The 20,633-nt window shown below is 33.4% G+C and overlaps 1 protein-coding gene across 1 annotated transcript in view; it reads left to right on the plus strand.

Moving 5' to 3' along the window:
* Nucleotides 1-20,633, plus strand: part of CSMD1 (CUB and Sushi multiple domains 1) — a 519,811-nt gene that overhangs the window by 7,069 nt on the left and 492,109 nt on the right.

A 20,633-nucleotide genomic window follows, 5' to 3' on the forward strand; every position in this document is an offset into this window, starting at 1 on the left:
AAAATATAGACAATGTCTTCCTTACCCCTGTGTTCTGAATTACCTTAATCCCAACTGATTGGCTTCGTTCTTGTCTCTAAATACTCAGTTATACATATATAAAACAGCCTCTCAAAATCCAGAAATAATACTTGCAGTTTGGGACTAAATATGTCTACTATAAGGGCTTACAATGTAGGCCCCGTTTTCTTAATAAGAATTTTCTAAAAGAGACCGTTTCTGGCTTCTTTTGCCTCACCAAATGTCCCATGGGTTGATTCACATCATTGTATGCCTCACAATTTTGTTCCTTTTTGTAGCAGCACAATTTTCAATCATATGTACATACCATCATTCACCAATCTATTTCTCAGTCAGTGCATCCTTCAGCCACCTGCATTCATTAGGCATTTTGCATAAAGTCCAAATTCCACAGTCAACACTCAATTTTAGATAAATGTCATTGTTCCCTAGAGAAAGATAACCAATAAATACACCCTCACCAAATAGGAAATCTAAACCTCTCCTTAACTCTTGTCCCTCCCCCCGTTGTTTACCTCTGCTGTTGCTGTGGTAGTGCTAATGGTTTCCTGTTAAACATAGCCCATCGCATGCATTAGCGGTTTTCCCCCTATACACTGGATTTAAACACTCTTTGTACAGGAATCATACCTTTTAAAGTAGTTCTTGAGAGAACTTATTTATATTTCTAGTGTTAATCAGTGGTACACATAGGTCTATATAATCCCTTTCAATCCTGCTCACCTTCAACATAGTAGTATTACTTATAGACCCACTAGAGAACTGCCTTCAGTTCTATCTATTCCCTTACATTTGAGTTCAACCTCATTAGCTAACTGTTCACCCATCTCTAGCTTCTATGTATCTCCAAATCCACTATATGCTGTATTATAAGCCTCCAATTTTACCTTTACCATGGTCCTAAAAGTGGAACCATACAGTATCTCTCCTTTTGTGTCTGGCTTATTTCACTCAGCATCATGTCCTTAATCTCATTGATCTTGTCATGTGCTTCAGGACATCATTTCTTTTTACTGCTGCATGATATTCCATCGTATGTATATACCACATTTTGTTAATCCACTCATCTGTAGATGGGCTTTTGGATTGTTTCCATTGTTTGACTATTGTGAATAATGCTGCTACTAACATCAGTGTGCAAATGTCTGTTTGTATCAATGCTTTAAGCTTTTCTGGATATATACCAAGTAGTAAAATTGTCACTTTTAAATATACTCTCTCTTGTATTATAATGGAAACTACATTTCCTAGAATCCCTTGCTGGGAGGGTTCCTGATCTCCTTGAAGAGCCGAAAACTAGGAGAGGCTCAGACAATGCAGACAGGAAGACCTCAATTTAAATCTTATTTACTAGCTGTTCTACTGTGCAGTGTTCCAAATATTACTTTTTTTTTGAGTTCAAGTCTGTAAAATGGGGTAAATGAAGGAACCTCTCTCTTGTATTTGTGAAAGTGTTACGAAATATTGTAAGATGAAAGAAACAACCTTTATAGACAATATTTTTTTGATAATAGTAATTAAATACCATGTGCCTCTTCTCAGCACTGAAAAAATAAGAAGAAACAAGGGAAATGCATCCTCTGCTCTCATCACACTTAGATTATAATTTAAAATTTGTGTAACATTTATAAAATCATGCATTTACACAGTTGCCAGCACACAGTAAATAGGTACTAAATATTTTCTGTTATTATTAACATTGATAATGATAATGTAATAAAATCTTTCTTACAGTAAGTATTCCCAGATTTTCATGGAAGAAATGATGTTACACAGCTTCCCTTTTAAATTCAACTTTAGATTCCATACTACATGCTACTCTCAGTAGAGTGTATATGGATGTGTGTATGTGTGGGTATAAAATATATATTTTGCTTCAGATTTCACTTATTTTATTAAACAAGTCATATATATAAATGGATATAAATATAGACAAATAATAATTAGCCTGGCACCCTCCGGAGTGGTTCAGTGCACAACCCATTGAGCAGACATGGCAGCTCTGGCTATGTGCATCTCTATAGCTTTTGGTAGATAAGAGGTGGGAGTTAATAACATAGTATGGGTAAGATATAAATGATTATGAAACAGAAAGCCAACATACTTTGTTCCATAGCAATGTTTATTCTGAAAATCTATTTTAACAATTTTTTGAGGTATAATTTATGCAACCTTATGGGGTATAATTTAATATATTAAAATAATTTAAATGTACAACTTGATGAATTTTGACAGATGCATACACCTGCAAAACCTCCACCACAACCAAGATTGAACATATCCATCACTTCCCAAAGTTTCTTTGTGCCCCTCTGCAATCTATCCCTACCTCTATCCCTAACTCCAGGCATTCACTGATTTTCCTCTGTACTTATGTATCAGTGGTTCTGAACTAGGTGTAAGTTTGGTTCCCACGTGACTTGGCAATGACTGGAGACATTTTTGATTGTCACAGCTAGTGATTGAATGTTACTGATATCAGGTGGGTGGAAGCCACGGATGCTGTAAACATTCTACAGTGCACAGAAGCATAGACACTAATAGCCCCAATGTCAACAGCGGTGCTGTTGAAACACCCCATTTTGGATTAGTTCTCCTTATTTAAAAAAATGCTGCATAAATGGAATCATGTAATTTATACTCTTTTGTTTATGTTTTATTTTACTCAACATAATGATTTTGAGAGTCAATCATGTTACTGCAAGTATTCAGAGTTCATCTCCTTTTATTTTGGAGTAGTATGATATGTAACATTTTATTCATCTGTTTACCTGTTGTGAACATTTGGCTTGTCTCCAAATTGGGGCTATTGAGAATAAAGCTTCTATGCATATTTGTGCATAAGGCTTTCTTTGGACGTATGTTTTCATTTTTATTGTTGTGGATAGTTGAGTCATATTTTAAGTATATGTTCAACTTATAAGGAACTGAATTGTTTTCCAAAATGATTATGTATTTTATACCCTGTCAGTAGTTTAGAAGAGTTGTGGTTTCTCTAAATTCTTGTCAACATTTAAAATGTTGCATCTTTTAAATGTCAGCCATTCTAGGTGGTATGAAAATCTATATGCATGAATCTAAATTTTTTCATGATTCTTTCATCATTTTAATTTGAATATTTTTCTGTGATAACATGTTCTCAAAATACACATTTTGGAGTGGTATTTAAGATCCTTAACATTTTTTGCCTTCTAGTGTTATTTCTTTAAAGCACAGCTTCTATCAAGATTTTTGCTATAATCTGAACACTCTGCTTCTCTGGAAGGTCCTAACCATTCAGAGCTGCAGCAGGAAGCACTTCTGGCTGCCGAACTGATTTTGTTATTTTTACTGCCTCTAGGTTCCCTTTTCTCTGAGTGTGAGTGAAAACATTCAATATACAAGATAATTTGAATGTCATTTTTAGGAATCCCAGCTGTCTAGTAGAATTCATTTAGGACTTTAAAACTATATGATGATAACAAAATCAACTTAATTCTAAATTTCAGGCACTGGAAAAATAATTACTATTATTTAATGAAATTCAGAAATAAGAAAAGGTAGTTACTAAAAGCAGATTAAGTGAGTGGACAAAAGTGCTAGGTTCTCAACAGAATTAAGACTTCATTTCTCCATCTAGATTTTGAATCGCCTTTACTTTATTATTCACATCTTTTAAGGGAACTTGCCAGGCCAGCTGTGTGACTTATCAGCTCATCTCATAAAAGATGGTAATATCACACTTTGATGGCAGTTGATTTGACACGTAAACAGCTCGTCATGTTAGGGGCACTTGGTCCTCTAGAGATGATTTTCAAAGGGGGTCACTTGTTTCATTTCTGAATTTGATCAAAACAACCTACTAGTCTGAGTAAATTAAATACTTACCTTTCCATTTTCATGGAATTTCAAAAAAATTTATAAAAGACAAATGTAGTTAACAAAAGTTTTATGAAGACCATTACTTGTTATGACCTTTTTAAGTACATTTACAGTGAGTAGCCTAATAAATTGTTACCTATCTAGTAAATCCAAATATTAATATTACTAATAAATAATATTGATATATGTTTCCCTTGGATTATAATCCAAAGATTCAATTTGAACAGTTCTTTTTCTTTGACCGTCATTAAATATTTGTACCATTTGACCAAAGTCTTTATTTTATGCATTTCAAAAATATGTCTGTAAGAGCTGTTGTATACTTAAATGTTATTAGCAGTACTTCATATTTTGCCATCTCTAATTTTTATTAAAGAAGGGTCTGAGTCATCTTTTTGTTAGAAATTTGACTAAAAAAAAATTAGAACTATCTCTGCCTTATTTTCGGATTTTCATATTTTATTTGTGGCATTTTATAGCTTGAAATGAAACAGGTTTGCTCAAAATCACAATAAAGTTTGACCATTTTTTGTTATAGTTATCCAGTTTTTGAAAAGGTAATGCATATTAAATTTAATTATTTAATTATATTAATAATTACATTTATTTAATTACCTTGTGTCAGACTCACCTGATGTCAGTCAGGTCCACATATATGTAAACTGCCAAGTTTAGTGCAGATCTTGAGTTAGGGATTTCTAACGCAAAAGAATAAAATAAGTTGACAAGAGTTTTAAAAATAATAGTGTCTCACCTTAAAAGTGGCAAAAACCAGAAATAAATACAATATATTATTACCTTGAGTAATCATATGTCATGTTGTTTATTAGGAAGAATCCACTTCAGGTGACATTGAAGAGTTAAATGTGACAGTAGAGTGAGAGAGCTAACATGAACTCATTCCAGCTATCTTTTCCATTAATTAATTTGAAAAGTGATAGTATTAATTTTAAAAGAAAGTTAAGGAAGTCAAGCTAATATAGACACAAAGGGATGTTCTCGAGAATCCAAGTCTGATTTTAGTCATATGCTATTTAATCTATACAACAGGAGACATTCTAATATTAAAAATATGGATTATAAAACATTTAACTCACATAAATTGTGGGATGGAATTCTTAGCAGCAATACAAATTTCAGTAGGAATAAAGTCCTGAATGTGGTAGAGGTATCAGCTTTCTTAGAAGTATAACATACCCTGTTTTTATATTTAATGTTATTTAAAGGAAAAAATTGAATATAGGAAAATACAAATTTGAAACATTTTATCAAGTCTAATTTGAGTTCCATACAATAATCTGTTATGGTTTCTGAGATTTTCACAAATTATTAAAGGTATTTTCAGAATAGTATAGATTCCTATTTACTTACTAGTACTTATACTATATAGACTGTGTTTTGGGTTCAGAGTGATCCAATGTTACTTGAGTAAAATTATTTTGTAGGCAGTTGTGTTCTAAAGATACTAAAATCTTCTGTGACTTCTTTTTTTTTTGGTCAGTTCAATTTAATGAGATTACATTGATGTAGCCTCCAGGTCACATACATACATTAAGGTGTGTGTTCTTTACTTCATTAAACATGCTGTCTTTTACAGAGAAGGAAAGCACTTTGAATTGGTCAGTGATACCATTTTATAGCACACGAACAAGATTTTCCTCTCTATGTCAGTGAATAGGATACCTTTTGCTTTCAGGTTGTGATGTTAAAGTGATATCATAGGAGTCATCTTTATTACTTGAATAAGTGTAATTATAGGAACCACAATCAAAACAACAAAATCATTTCTTTTACCCTTTCTGCTATATGTGACCTAGGGTACAATGATTAAGCTGCACATTCACTCATAAAAGGCGAAGATAAACATTAGCTGGATCAAATATGTGATGTGTTATACGTGATACACAATTAGTGGATACAGTGCTAGGACAAAACAATCAACTTGTTTCTCAAATTTTATAATCAGAAGAAATTCCATTCAGCATAAATAGACAGTATAGGCAATATCTGGTTTTATCATGCAGCTACAATAAACTTTATTAAAAATGTGAATTTATTTACATTTTACCCTTGCATGCAAATTAGCTTCCTATTCTGGCAAATGCATCTGTTTTTATAATTTAAGAATGAGTATGTATTTTAAAAAGAAGTTTTTTTTTTAATGTTCAATTATAAAAAATAAATTGTTCAACAAGACCAAAGAAAGTTGTCATTAACAAGGCAACTTATAGTGTGAGGGAGTTCTCCAGATTTTATAAGTATCCAAAATTAGTTAAGTAATTTAGGTCATACTTTTTTTGTGGGTCCATGTTAGGAGTTTTTCTGCAAAAGCTCTGGTTTCCTTGGAATTAGAGGCAATTGCCACCACCCGACTGGTGGCGAAGACAAGGACACTGGGGAGACTGTCCAAAGCATAACTTACGTGCAGCCAGTCCACTTATAGGTGTTTACCTAAGAGAAATGAAGACATGTCCACACACAGACTTGTGCTTAAATGTCATGGCATTTTATTCTAAATAGTTCCAAAACTGGAGACAATCCAAATGTCTATCAACTGGTGATGATATAAAAATATACGATAGAATACTATTTCTAATAAAAACGAAATTGACTCTAACATGGATGAATCTTCAAAGCATATGTTAAGTGAAAGAAGCCAGACACAAAAGTGTATTTTTTTGCATAATTCCATCTATATGAAATTCTAAAAGAGACAAAACTATAATGAAAGAAGTCAGACTATTGGTTTTCATGAACCAGATGAAGGGAAATGGGATTGACTGCAAAGGGGTATGGGGGAACTTTTGGAGGAATGGAATGTTTTAGACCATAATTTGGGGATTGAGAGCACAACTAGATACATTAGTGAAACTGGTCAAATTAAATAAAACCATTTAAAGTTGATGAATTTTATTGTATAAAATTGTTTCTTCAATTTAACTGATAAACTGTTGGATTGGAATGAGTAACAAAAAATAACTGAAGAATAATTTTTATCTTTTTAATACTTATTAACATTCATAGTAATGTCAAATTACTATGGAAATATATAGAACATCAGAATCAAGAAATGAAGCAAAAGCAGATTTGAAATAACTAGTTTTTTCTAACTAGATTCCCAATGACTTATCTTGATTAAATTCTGTTATTCAGTGTTTTTCAAAATTTACCTTTGTTTTTCTATCTTCTCATTTTTCCAACTGAATTTCCTCCATAGCAAAACTTTTGAAGTATCTTAAAATAATCTAAATTTAGGAATTATAGATATGTGCCTAATACTTTTTAAAAAATTCTTACACTAAGCCTTTTCTGAAAAGTGAATGAGATAGAATAAAATAAATTTTAGAAAAATTTCCCTGTGTCCAAGATTTTTGGTTTCTCCTTCAAATTTAACCTACATCTTATTTGTCCTACTCCGTCAAGAAACTCCAAATACTTATGTACCATTTACTAGATCCTAGAATTATTTTTTGTTGTAGAGAATTCTGAATAGCTAAAACATGAGCTCAGTCCTGAAGGAATTCACAATTTCTTCAAGGAGAATAGCAATATCTAAAATAAGTGAAACAGACAAAAGTTCAGAGAAAAGAAATGATAGTGAGGACAGGAGAGGTCAACAAAGTTTCATCAATCAGGCAGTCATGTGAAGAGTGGGTTATTTATAGGTAGAAATTAGAAGCTATTCTAAGAAATTTGTAGAACATGCAAATTAGAAGACCTGAACCTCTTACGATGTAGGACAGAATCAAAAGTGCTAAATATTTATCCTTAGTGGACTGATATTAGAGTGTACATAATTATTATTTTTCCTTTGACATCACCCTATTTCTTGCTTCTGTATAAATAAAACAATAGAAGAGTATTCAAGAGTGTAGAAGACCAATATTTCCTTCTCTCCCACCTAATAATTGTGGGACTGTAACTATTATTCTTATTTACCATTTTAATACACCTTTACTGTCGCACACCATCATGTATTTCTCCTCAGGGACTGTGAGCTTAAGAGTGCCCATCCCATTTTAGATATGCCCATTTCCCTTTGGAGAATCTCTTGCCAGTCACTGGATCCAGTCTCTAAAGATGAGCCTGTATACTTTCTATGACTAGTCATTTTTCTCCAGGTTAGACTTTCAAGTATCTTGCATTATGAGTTTAATTTTAGAAAACAAATTAGCTGCTAATTCCATAAAATCAGGACATTACAACTTCATTCTTCCACACAAAAAAATGAACATCTAACCAGCCTAATGAATTTTGCTATTTTCAATTATTGTAGTTAAGCAGCAACCATCACGTGATTCAACGCCACACAGTTTGAGTGTTTTTTTTTATAATGTACAGCACATGCACAAGGAAACTATAAATATGTTATAAATATGTAGTGTTATTCTTAATGTATCATAGAAGCTGTCAATAGACTGGACAATAACCAACAGCAGATATCACTGACTTTTTTGTTTTCCATTGAGGAAATTATGTTATCAGTTTTCTAAATGTTTGTGTAAATGTAAAACAGCTTTAGATATTCTTTTAAAGTTGTTTTCGATCCATGCATACAATAGTGGCTGTAATAAAGAGCTCTAAATTTTAATGATTTATAGCCTATTGTTAATGTAATAACTGAAAATAGGACGAAGGCACTGAGACCTAAAATTTCAAAATTTGTTAGCTTTTTATCCAAATAATAGGTACACTTTTAAAAAATACTTATATATGTTGTAACTATAGGCTTTTTTCCTTAGAATGGTTTTAGATTTATAGAAAATCATAAAGACAGTACAGAGTTCCTTTATGCCCCACATCCATTTGCTCCTATGATTAACATCTCCCAAGGTATGTCACATTGGTCACAAAGAATGAATCCACATCAATCCATTAGTAACTAAAGTTCATTCCTTATTCAGATTTACTTAGGCTCCTTTAGGCTGTGACAGTTTATCAGATTTCCTTGTTGTTGATGACCTTGAGAGTTTTGGCAAATACTGGTCACTTATTTTTTTTTTTTTTTTTTTTTTTTTAAAGGAAAGACAGAGAGAAGGAAGGAAGGATAGAAGGAAGGAAGAGAGGAAGAAAGGGAAACATCTTTTTAAACATTTTCTTGTTTTATTGTATTTTGTTTCTCCGTTTTCGTTACATGGGCTGGGGCCGGGAATCGAACCGAGGTCCTCCGGCATAGCAGGCAAGCACTTTGCCCGCTGAGCCACCGCGGCCCGCCCTGGTCACTTATTTTTGTGAAATGTCCCTACATTGTGATCTGTCATTATTGACTGGGGTTATGCTATTTTGTGAGGAAGGATATAGAGGAATTGTAAGTGTTAATGACTTACCAAATGATGTTGGTATAGCTTGGCAATCCTCAGGATGGGTGATTTGCTAAACTAATAAAAATAATAATAATAAAATCGTAATAGCAAACAGATAAAGCTAATATATGCCAGCTGCTATTTAAACACTTTGCATTTGATCTTCAGTGGGTAGGAAATATTTTTATCCACAATCTGGGACACAGATGCTCCAAACAACTTGCTAAAAATCACGCAGATAATATATATTGATGAGGATATTTGAATCTAACATAGACTGTTGATAGACTATTTTCTTATAAGCACTATGCTGTCCTGATAATAGAATATAGCCTTTAAAATAGTAGGAAAATAAAGCAGGTAGTTAATGGAAAATTTTATTGCTGCAGATGATTTTTTGTAATGGATCTGAATATAAAGTATTTTTGTTTTTGTTTTTGATTTTGATTTTTTCCCTTGAAGTATTAGTTATTTGATTTAATAAGACCTTGTGCTATTTCTTAGGAACCTAAGTTGAGTAATCTGAGATCTACTAATCTTTATGATGAAGCATTGCCAAAAAGTTCCTGATTTTTACTCCAATTGAGAAAATGGGTTGTAATAATTTTAAAGGAATAGCCTAGAAATGAAATATTCCAGTTATCTGAATTTTCTAGTGAGCTGAATTTTACTGAAATGTACCTATGTACACACATACCTATTTTTTTCTTTCAAACTTTGTCAAAAATTAAATATATATTTAGAGATATATATCTTAAAGAGAAATATGTATATATTTTTATTTCTTGAAAATATAAATTCCAGAATAGTAAATATACTTTATTCCTTTTTGATGACTCAGGTTCATCTGTGAAGCAGGACTTCATTCTTCAATTTTATCTATTCATTTTAGAAATTACAGTGCAGTGGAGTTATATTTTTAAAGTCTACAGTGAACATAAATTCCACAATAAACCAGGAACATCTGGTCAGTACAGATTGTGAGCCTAATAGGACAACTCTGTGAGAATTACTTCACAGGCACACTGAAATACTTCCCTCACTAGGCAAAAAGTCAAGATTCCTGCTGAGTTCAGGGATTATGAAGTTTTGACCTAGGTAAAGTTTACTATTAGAGTAATGTATATACATTTAGGAATCAAATGACTGCAACCAAGAAAAAGTAAAGAAAGTAAAATTATAGTAAGATAGCAAGATTGCCATAATTGAGTTGCTGCTAATTAATTCTAGAAAATAAAACTGCGTCGTAAATACTTCTCTTATTCTGAAAGACTTTCATTATTAATTTGGCCCTTCTGTTTATTTTCTATGCATTTGGATGTAACACATACAATTCCTCTATATCCTTCCTCACAAAATAGCATAACCCCAGTCCAATAATCGCGAAAAAATCTTATGAGATTTACAAAGAATATCTACAATTTTCAAGTGACTAGTCTCCTAATATATTTTAACATTCATGTGGAATCATGTATATCTGATTTCCAATTTGGAAATCCACTGAGGTGGAAGTGGCCTGTAGTTTTGATGCATATTTCAGTTGATTTGACTCATAGTAGTAGAATCACTGGAAGTCAGGAACCCATTATGTCAGATCTTATGCCAGGCTAGATTTCTTTTGCTGAGATACATGACATCGTTGGTTCTGAAATTTCATATCCAAATGAGACCTTTTAAATCCCAAATCAGGTTACTAGAGCAGCACAAAAATGAAGGAATTTGGCCAAGTAAGTAGAGCCCTACTAATATAGGTGATTACAATAAATGCTCTCTGAGGCCCAGTCTCATAGTTTTCTAGTACAGCTGGGTGACACCGCAAATAGAATCCTGAATTCTAACAGCACTTATAAATAATTTGGACATTGCTGAAATTGAGTTTTATACTTAATACTCTCATGGTCTCTATGCAACAGGTGAGATGAGTAGCTGAAACAGTTCATTTCTGTGGTTACAGTTTTATGAATTTCTAGGATCTGGTGGTTTCACACCAGATCCACAAAGAGGAAAGAAAACGTTTTTAGACAGAATTCCTGATTCATCTTTAGTTTTGACATCTTTAAAAGCATCTCATTTTCGTATTTGTCAAATTAGTCACATTTATGTGAAAAGCAAATGTGATATTTTACACAAACAACAGAATTTCCCCTGAGCACGATAATTAAAGTTGATTACACATAATTTTAACAAGCATAGGCCACTGTAATAGCAATTTGCTATTTTATGAAGTCATATCGTGGATCATGGCAGACGAGGAAGTACTCAACGGAGGTTTTACTTTATCAAAGTGCCCTGCTTATGCTATGCCCATATGGTTTTCAATAATGTCAAAAGCAAATGATTCTCTCTAGTGTGGAAGTTCTCAAAAATTGTCTTCAAAGGAAAGAACTGGCACATTGCAATCTATGTGCTGAAATTGAGTGTTCTAAAGATGATGTAAAGAAATCAATTATTTTTTGAGATTTATAATTCAAAGCCTGAGAAAAATGATAATTAATACAAAAGTAGGTGCAACATTGACACTTATGCAAGAAAATATTGTTTTTTTTTTTTTTTTTACCAATTCTTCCTTCAGACAATAAATGTAAGCATTTACTGCTCTTTGGTGCATTTTAATCTGTTTTTTTGGTCCCCACCACACAATAATAATTATAGTAATCTTTTATCTATTCTACTTTTTTAAAAACCCTAAATTCAGAGCAAAGATGGCAATCAAGTAGCAAATAAGAAAAAGGGTAGATACACAAGCTATTTTTTTTCCTTTTTATATTGGTTGAATTAAAGTCTCAAAAGCTTATAAATATTTTACATATTCTTGGTCTGATATCATGGGAGAGTAAAGCTTTAGTTTTGTAAAATCAAAATGTGTTTTACTCTTTTAAAGAAATATTTCCAGGAGAACCGCAACAAAGTGGTTTCTGCAGAAGTTAATCAATTGCAATCCTGTGAGAACCCATAAGAAATTTAGAAGTACATTTATGTATGGAAACAACTTAAGCTAGGTAAATTTGTGATAATTTTAAAAATTCAAATGAATTCTTCTATGGGGACTAAGACATAAGCAATTTAATGTATTTCAGAAGTCTGAGCAAAAATTGTCTGACCCTGGCAAGAATAGATTTGGTTAGAAAACAGATATCAGGAGGGGCGGAACACAGTGGTTCCTGAAAGTTAATTCTTGAAAAATCATTCTCACGAAAAGTTAGGGACATTAATTCAAAAATTTCTACTAAGATTTCGATTAAATCACTTTATCTACTAAGATTTAGAGAAATTAATGGCTTTATGTATGTCCCATTTTGGGTTAATGTAATTTCAGTGTTCAGTTGTATTCATTGAGCACTTTTATACAAAGGATTTTCCTAAGTGCTTTTGGGAAAAAGGGAAATAAGCAGATAAAGGTGTGATAAATATTCTCTTCTATTTGTGGAAGCAGATCACAGAGAACTAAGGAAACACTGCACTATGAACCTAGCAAGTTCTGCCTCAGCTGTGCTTCCTGCTCCCCTGCAACCCCACCTGGCCCACCCCTGACATTAGCAAGGAAACACTGGAAAAGAAACTTAAGCAAAATTTGAAGGGATGGGCATCTCCTCTGGGCATATTGCTATATATCCACTAAACAACACTCACGTAGTTAGACAAAAAAAAGACAAAAGACATGTAACCCATATTTCTGGTAGAAATATTTCTTGTCCCTTTCTTACCTCTTAACCCTTTTTGAAATTCAGGCCGAATATATACATCAATTATATGTTCACGTGTAAAGTGGATTTTTAAAAATCAGTCATAGTTCCAGACTGATTTATACTTTGAGTAGCTTTCTCATTCTCTCTGTTAGTCATTAATTCTATTTTTAAGGCATCATTTTTCTGTAGTGTGTCCGGAAAACTCTTAGTTTTTTAACAAGCTGAGAAATATGATTAGTTGCTGATGCTTTGGACTAATCAGTTTTACTACTAAAAATTGAATGTTATAGTCAGATCCAATCTCTTATTGGACAATTTTCAAAATCCAACATCTTCTTAGGTACATATGGGGATATAATTCCAAACAAAATAGATGCACTTTATCCATAAAAAAAGGAATAGTTTTGTTTTCCCCTCTCTTTCTTCAGGTTTTCATTGTATACCGATCTCAAGCCAGGAGACAAGCTAAAAAAGCTATTGTTTTTCATCAAAGACTATGCAGTATATATGAACACATAACTGCTTAGTTCAGAAGACACGTCATTAATTTTAATGCATATTTTTATTGTCTTTTCAGTTAATAGCAAATATCTTTTCTTGTAACCTGCTTACCTCACCTTTAAGCCTGGGTCAATTAGGAGTTAGATAAATGCTTTATGAGTGAGGGGGATGGTTAGAGAATATAGCTGTAAATTATGTAAATACAAATATATATGACATTTGGAAGAAATAATTTTGAAGAGGGCCTATTGTATCTTGGCCATTTATATAAGTACTAGTCAACAGGATAGACTGAGGACTGCCCACCCACAGCTCCCAATGAAGCACAAGAGATAAATGTCTTGTAGATGATGCATCTCATAGCAGGGAAAAGAGAAGGTGCTATGGGAGCATATGAAATAGGCTACCCCACAGGAAATGAAATCTAATTTAAATATGAATAGTGAATGGTATTAGCGAAGTGAAGTGGGGAATAGAAAAATGCATACAGCAGGGAGGCTGAAAAGAGAAGATACTTTCAAGAATTGAAATAAGTTTTAGAATAGGCTTGGATCATAGATGGCGAGAGGGAAGTGATGAAAGATGACCCCAAAAGTTAGCAATGTTCAGATCAGGACAAGCTTTGTAAATCAGGTTAAAGAATTTGGATCATGAATGAAGGTGCTTCCTAGAGACATTTAAAGTAAGTTAAGATTGTCATTAGATTTGCAGTTTAGAAAGACTATTTTGGCTGCAGTGTAGAATGTGGAATAAGGAGGCAAGACGGTCAGTAATGAGATACTTTAGATGGTAACAGTAATTGTGGAGGATGATAGATGGTGAACAGTGATGACCTGAGTTAGGTGGCAAAGTAGACTATTTGGGAAAACACCTAAAAGTATAGAAGAAATTTTGCGTGATACATTTTGGGACTTAAGGGGGTGGGGTGAGTGCCATCCGTAATTGGATCATATAAACTCATTGGAATGATCCTAAAATACTATTTTTAGTGAAATTTATTAATTATAGGTGATCTAAGACAATGGCTCACATTTTTGTTGCTGCGTTTTACATCTACCGATTTCAGGATGTCTTAAAGCCATAAAACTGGAAGCGACATTAATGATGATCTAATTCCATTCCCCTTTGCTTATCGATAAGACAAAATAATTTATTCAGTGTTGTAGAGGTAGTTGGTGCCGAAAGTGCAATGAGAACCTTCATCAATGTGGACAGTGAATTTAAAAGTGGTCCCAGTATTTCTTTTATTTCAAAATGGGTGAAAACATTTTGAAGATGCTTTGAAATATTTCTGTATGACTTTAAGAAATATATGGTAATTTGAAAAAAGGGGAAAAAAATGGCCACGTTGTATCAGAGATCATTGTGAGAGATAATTTGACTTTTGGAAAGCTTACTAGGGATGATACAGGCATACTCTGAAATACGCAATAATGTGGCTTTTACTTAAAATCTTCTATATAAAAATCTACACTAAAGAGAATTCTTCCAAATATTTGAAGAGAACAGGGAACATTTTTCTTTAACAATAGAGGAATAAATATTTCTGATAATCTTTCCACTATGAACCAAAATAAGTAACCTTAAGAATAAGAACTGTAAAGACAAGGAGAGGGTTAGTCCATTTCTGATGAAACTAAGAAACATCTACAACCTGGAATGGCAGCAAAAGCTGAAGGTGGGAAAATTCTGTGACTAAATGGACCAGAGTAGAGACAAATGCAAAGAAAGGTGTGGATGGCTGTTTAACTCTCCAAAGGACGTTGTACTTACAAAGGGCAATTCTATGACCACTTGTTTAGAACATATCCCTTGGGATATGTGGGCAGGCTGGGGAACCTCCCCAAATGATGTGATGGACGCAGCAAGAAAACATATACATATGTCATTCTTACAAAAAATTTAGTATAGCTAGAGGAAATTTTGGGTGAAAAACAGTTGAAGTGAAGCTGTGACAAACCCCGAACTTCATCATACTTCACTGGGAGAGAGAGAGACTTCCTGCTACTTCAAGATGGAATTAGATCCTGAAGTGTGGATGTTGGTGAGAGTGTGGCAATGGCAGATTAAAACTCAGACTCCTTATCACTCTAACTTGCCCACTACCTCCTCGTCCCACACTTTTCTTTAGCAAAGCTCGTTCAGGAAAAGCGATCTCCTTAAAAGGTGAGAAATGATGAAACACTTCTGCAGAGGTAGAAAGGCACATAAGGTACTAAAACTTGGCCAATAACCTGCACATTAGTTACTCATTCCCATGGTGGTATATTAATAGTTTCCTTTCTTTTTGGCTTGCTTCATCTGGAATTCAAGGGGCCATTGATATTAGGTGTTGGTTGAAAGGATGGAAATTAAGTTTGAAAAGTAAGGATGAGCCTTACTGTGAAAATCTTGTTAATGAAAGTTGAAGTGTGGTGGCCAATGAACTGTGGCTGATCCCCTGGCTTATTCCAGAAGTTGGGAGTCTCCACTGGGTATTGTTGGTTGGCTGAGCCTTTCTTTCTCTGGACCAAAGTTAGCTGTAATTAAGCATAACTGCTGCTGCTCTTACTTATATTTTTATTGCGTGACCTATAGATTGAAAAACTGAGCACAACTATGTAAATGGTCAGAGGACATTTTCCTTTAGCTGCTTATCTTTATTTTAAGGTAATTTTATACTCAACTAATCATTTCAGAATATTTTGGTGAATCAACTGTGTCACAAAGTGCACTGTGTCTGTCATCTATTACAGTATCAGAATTGTTAGATTCTGAGTTTTTTGAAGATAAGAAATTCTTGGTGCTAGAACCCTGACACCTAAGTGGTGCTCCACAAATATTTCTGGAATAGGTTCAAAGAAAATAATAAACCCAAGTTTCCATGGTTAATAAATGAAAGATCTGTGACTTGAACTTAGATTCTTCAGGCCCCAGTTTTTTCTCTAAATACCATTGCCTTACAAAACATATATGATTAACTTGATAGAAGCTAAAATCTTCATGACAACTAACTTCCTTCAGAGTGGAGTTCTTGACAGTGAGGAAGCTAAAATCAACAGAGAAAGTAGATTTTATTCTGTGGTGGTACTTAGGTATGGTCTCTCTAATCTTTTCCATGCCATGATGTTTAACAGTAAATTAAGAAAACAATGATATTATTCTATGATTCATATAGATGATTACAACATGATTATAACAAAGCATGATGAAAGAAGAAAGACTCTGCATCATCTGGTCGCTGACTAGTTTATTGTTCTCCTTTCCTACCTGTTCCTGCCTCAATCAGACCATGACCACATTGGGCTTTCCTACTATTATTCAAATCTACTGAGCATATTCTTAGATCAGAAACACTTTATATTAGCTGTCGTTGGCTGCATGTGGTGTGCTCTTCTCTCATTTTCACAAATGGTTTATTCTCTCATGTCATTCAGATGTCATCATTTCTGTTAAACAGAACGTCTCATCACTCTTTATCATCTCTTACCTTGCCTTCTGCTAATTGCCCTCAACTGCAGGTTCCTCAAGGGCAGAGACTTTGTTTTGTTGCTTATTTCTTGGACTTTACAACTAGAACAGTCGAGGTTTTCAAATATATTTTTCATAGAAAGATATTAGACAAGCTCTAATAACAAACACATATAGACCTCAATAAGTCGAAAAAATTATGCAGTTGAACAAAGAGTCCGATGAGTGACACAAAGCCAAGGTATTTAGTAGTATAAAGAAGTCCAAGAGAAATTAGCTATTGCTAAAACAGGAATTCATTCACTAGAACTTCTACTACTACGTGTTAGGGCTTTTTGTAGATACAAAGTATAGAAAGATGAATACTAATACAATTCTCAGTTAGTGAGCAGTTTTAACTAGGAGACTATATACATACCATGCAATAAATATCAAACAGAGCAACTAAGGTATTATAAGAGGCTTGGATTTCATTGAATAAAATTGCCTTTTTGTAGATTGAAAATAGGTAAAATAATCAGCAAGTTCACACTGTTCAACCTAATGTTTTTAATGAGTTGCCTGAAGAAATTTGCCTGATAAATTCTTTATGGGAATTTATTTTATATGACTCCTCTATTTTGTTTTCTGGTGTTCAGTCCCATTTATGCAAAAGTTTGTTCTTTCCAGAAAGACCACATGATGGTCCAAAAAAGTAGGAATTGCTGAATAGAGTAATTGTCAAGCCCAGTATTTTGGTTATGTGTTAGCTAATATTAATATACCCTTAAAAAGAAATGCTTAGATCCATCAAAAAAATATTGTTAATCCAGTCACTCATTTAATATATAATCATTTATAGACATATTATAGAACATCACAAAATAAAATTTATTAAATTTGAATGTGAAAGGTATCATTTTAATATAAATTTTACAGAAAATTTTAAATTATTAAAAAATAAATACTTCTTGAAATAAAGAAAATTCAACTAATATAGAAATTCAAAACTAAAATATTATTTGATACTTTTAAAAATGAGTTATTCAAAGATAAAACACAGCAATAGGGTTATCATTGAATCACCAGCATTCTCCTATACAAATATTCCAAGTTGTTTATAATTTTTTTTGACTATTCAATATTAGAGAAATAGTGAGGAAATAATTACAATCTAATTCCAAATGTTATCCTAAGGCTCCTTATAATCTAATCCCCATTCTAGCTTGATCATTTAGAAAAGATATTCTGAAAGCTTTTTTTTTTTCAGGAGATCAAACTTTTGATAATAAACTGCAGTTTTTGATTCAAAGAAGGCATGTTTATTCATATTTAACATCTTAGATTTCATGATGTAAGCAGGTTTGATGCAGTTACTTATATCAGTGCCCACACTGTCAACTTCATCTTCTACTTGTTCAAATAAGCATGTAAAGTAGAAGCAGAGTTTCCCAACTGAGGGAAATACCATGCCCAAAAGGAAATTTTAACATACATGAGGATTTTGTCACAATATTTACAGGCATAGTGACAGCGTGTGGGCTCAAGAATGCAAAATTTCTAATATAAACACTCTCAAATGAAGCTTCAGTGGGATAATCATGGGATGGTTTCATATTTCTTTTAGAGCAGAAAAATAAAAGCTACAACACAAGCCAACTGATTGTGTACCATATTACTTTGGTAGGCAACTACTCTAACACCTGTAAAAGCCTGTGGAACTTCTGTGAAAATATTTATAATGATTGTGTTGAACACATGTTCTGCTTGAGACCAACAGAGGCTTTGCATTTCAAGAAATGAATATCAGCATGCTTGGTGGAAGCAAATGACCACAGAACTCTGTCTTAAGTCTCATCATGAGAAATAGAAGGACACTTGTCTGTATCCTCACATATCTAACTACAATCAGTTTATTTCTGAAAAGTCTGCAAAATTATGAGTTCCTTGACTCAATTTATATGGAAGATATAATCCAAAATTTTCATAATTTTTTCACTTAGATTAGAGGAGGAAAATATGCACTTTAGCATCATAGAGGCAGAAAGAAACCTCTGAATGCCTAATATTTACCAATAATCACTGTAACAGTTAGTATTTAGTTGAGTGCTATATGCCAGGTACTTTATGTGAGGTACACAATTTAATTCTCACACAACTGCCCTTTGAATAAGAAGCAGTAAGCTAATTCAGCGAAACTTGAGACTGAATTGTTTACAGTGACCTGGAAAGACCAGGAGATTCAGAAGCAAGTCTGGCTGTCCAACTCCTTACTGCAGAGCTGTGCCCTACACCAGGGCAGCCCTTTCACCTCTCTGTAAGATCACGCCAAAGACAAGCTTTATTTGTTATAAATCATATTTGATTTTTAATTTCCTTTGCCTTTTCAGTGAAAGAAGAAACTTTCAATACATCCTAAGAGTTAAATTCAAGTAAATCCATTCCCAGCTCTGACCTGTTGTTCAAAAACTGAAACTCCAAGCCTTATCTTTAAGGAAAAGGGCACTCTGTATCTGTCTTTGGGTCTAGATTGCATTGAAGAGTTTTTTTGTTCCCATATAACTCTTACTGTGATGAGCACCTTCATTTGACAGCCTCAGGTGTATAGTTAACAGAGCACATTAAGCCACAACTGAATACTTAAGAATACAGAAAGCATAATGCCCCATATATTGAAGTCTTTATTTGTTGAAGTCTTGGAACCAATATGAAATTATAAATTGATATCAATTCTTTAATATTTCTAAAGACTGGGAAGTAAAAATTCCTCCTCACAAATAAAAGAGGCCATGTCTGCATCAATCACTGGACATGCAGTTGTCCCCCAAACTAGGCATGTATTTAAAACTGTTCCAGAAATTCAGTTATGAATCATTTCCAGAGGTTCTTCAAAATATGAGAGCTTGATTAGAGAGCTATTGGGTTGCGACTAAAACACTAATTCAAATTTGCCCTTGATTTCTGCAAGATAATAAAGTGCAAGCCCAAGAAGAATTTTAGAAGGAAAATCAATCGATGTGTTTTTGAAATACGTGTTCATAGAAAACAGCCTGTATTTACTGAAACATCACTTTTCTCCCTGCTTCAACTCTCTATCGCTCCTTTCCCCATAGCCTATCATTCACTAAGCAGCTAGAGTGAACTTTTAAACTTGTAGTTAAATTGTGCCATGTCCTATCTTAAAACCCTTCCAAGGCCTCTCACATCACTCAGGATAAAATAGAAAGTCCACAGGCTTCTATGATGGGCACTACCAATGTCTTCACCCCTCCCCATCTATCCCTCCCTAACCAGCACTGGCCACACTGGCCACACTGGCCTTGTATCTCTTGTATCTCAGAAGGGCATTACATTTTCTGTTTCCCCCTCCCGACATACTTCTCTCCCATAGCTCCAACAAGCTCTGTCACAGCTTCAAGTCTTGGGGTAAATGTCACCTTCACAGTCAATGATTTCCTACCTACCCATCCAACACAGCTGCCTTCCCCATTCATCACTCTGTACGCTTTGCACTCATTTATTTTGCTTCAAAGCCACTATCATTTTCTGAAATCATATATATAATTGATTTTATAATCTCCCCCAATAGAATGTAAGCCCTATGCTACAAAAATGTTGTCTCATTTGCCTCTGGCACTTAGAGCAATGCTTGGCATGTAGCTGGTCCTCAATAAATATTTTTGAATGAATAAATGAATACAATGACATATTTTAGTCAAAAAATGCTGATGTAGTTAATATTTCAAACAACAAAGTTCAAAATATATTTATAATTGTGGTTTGTTTCCATATTTCATTATAATTATGTTATAAGGAAAACAGTTTCGACCAC

Source organism: Tamandua tetradactyla, chromosome 3, assembly GCF_023851605.1.
Source record: "Tamandua tetradactyla isolate mTamTet1 chromosome 3, mTamTet1.pri, whole genome shotgun sequence".
Taxonomy (NCBI): domain Eukaryota; kingdom Metazoa; phylum Chordata; class Mammalia; order Pilosa; family Myrmecophagidae; genus Tamandua; species Tamandua tetradactyla.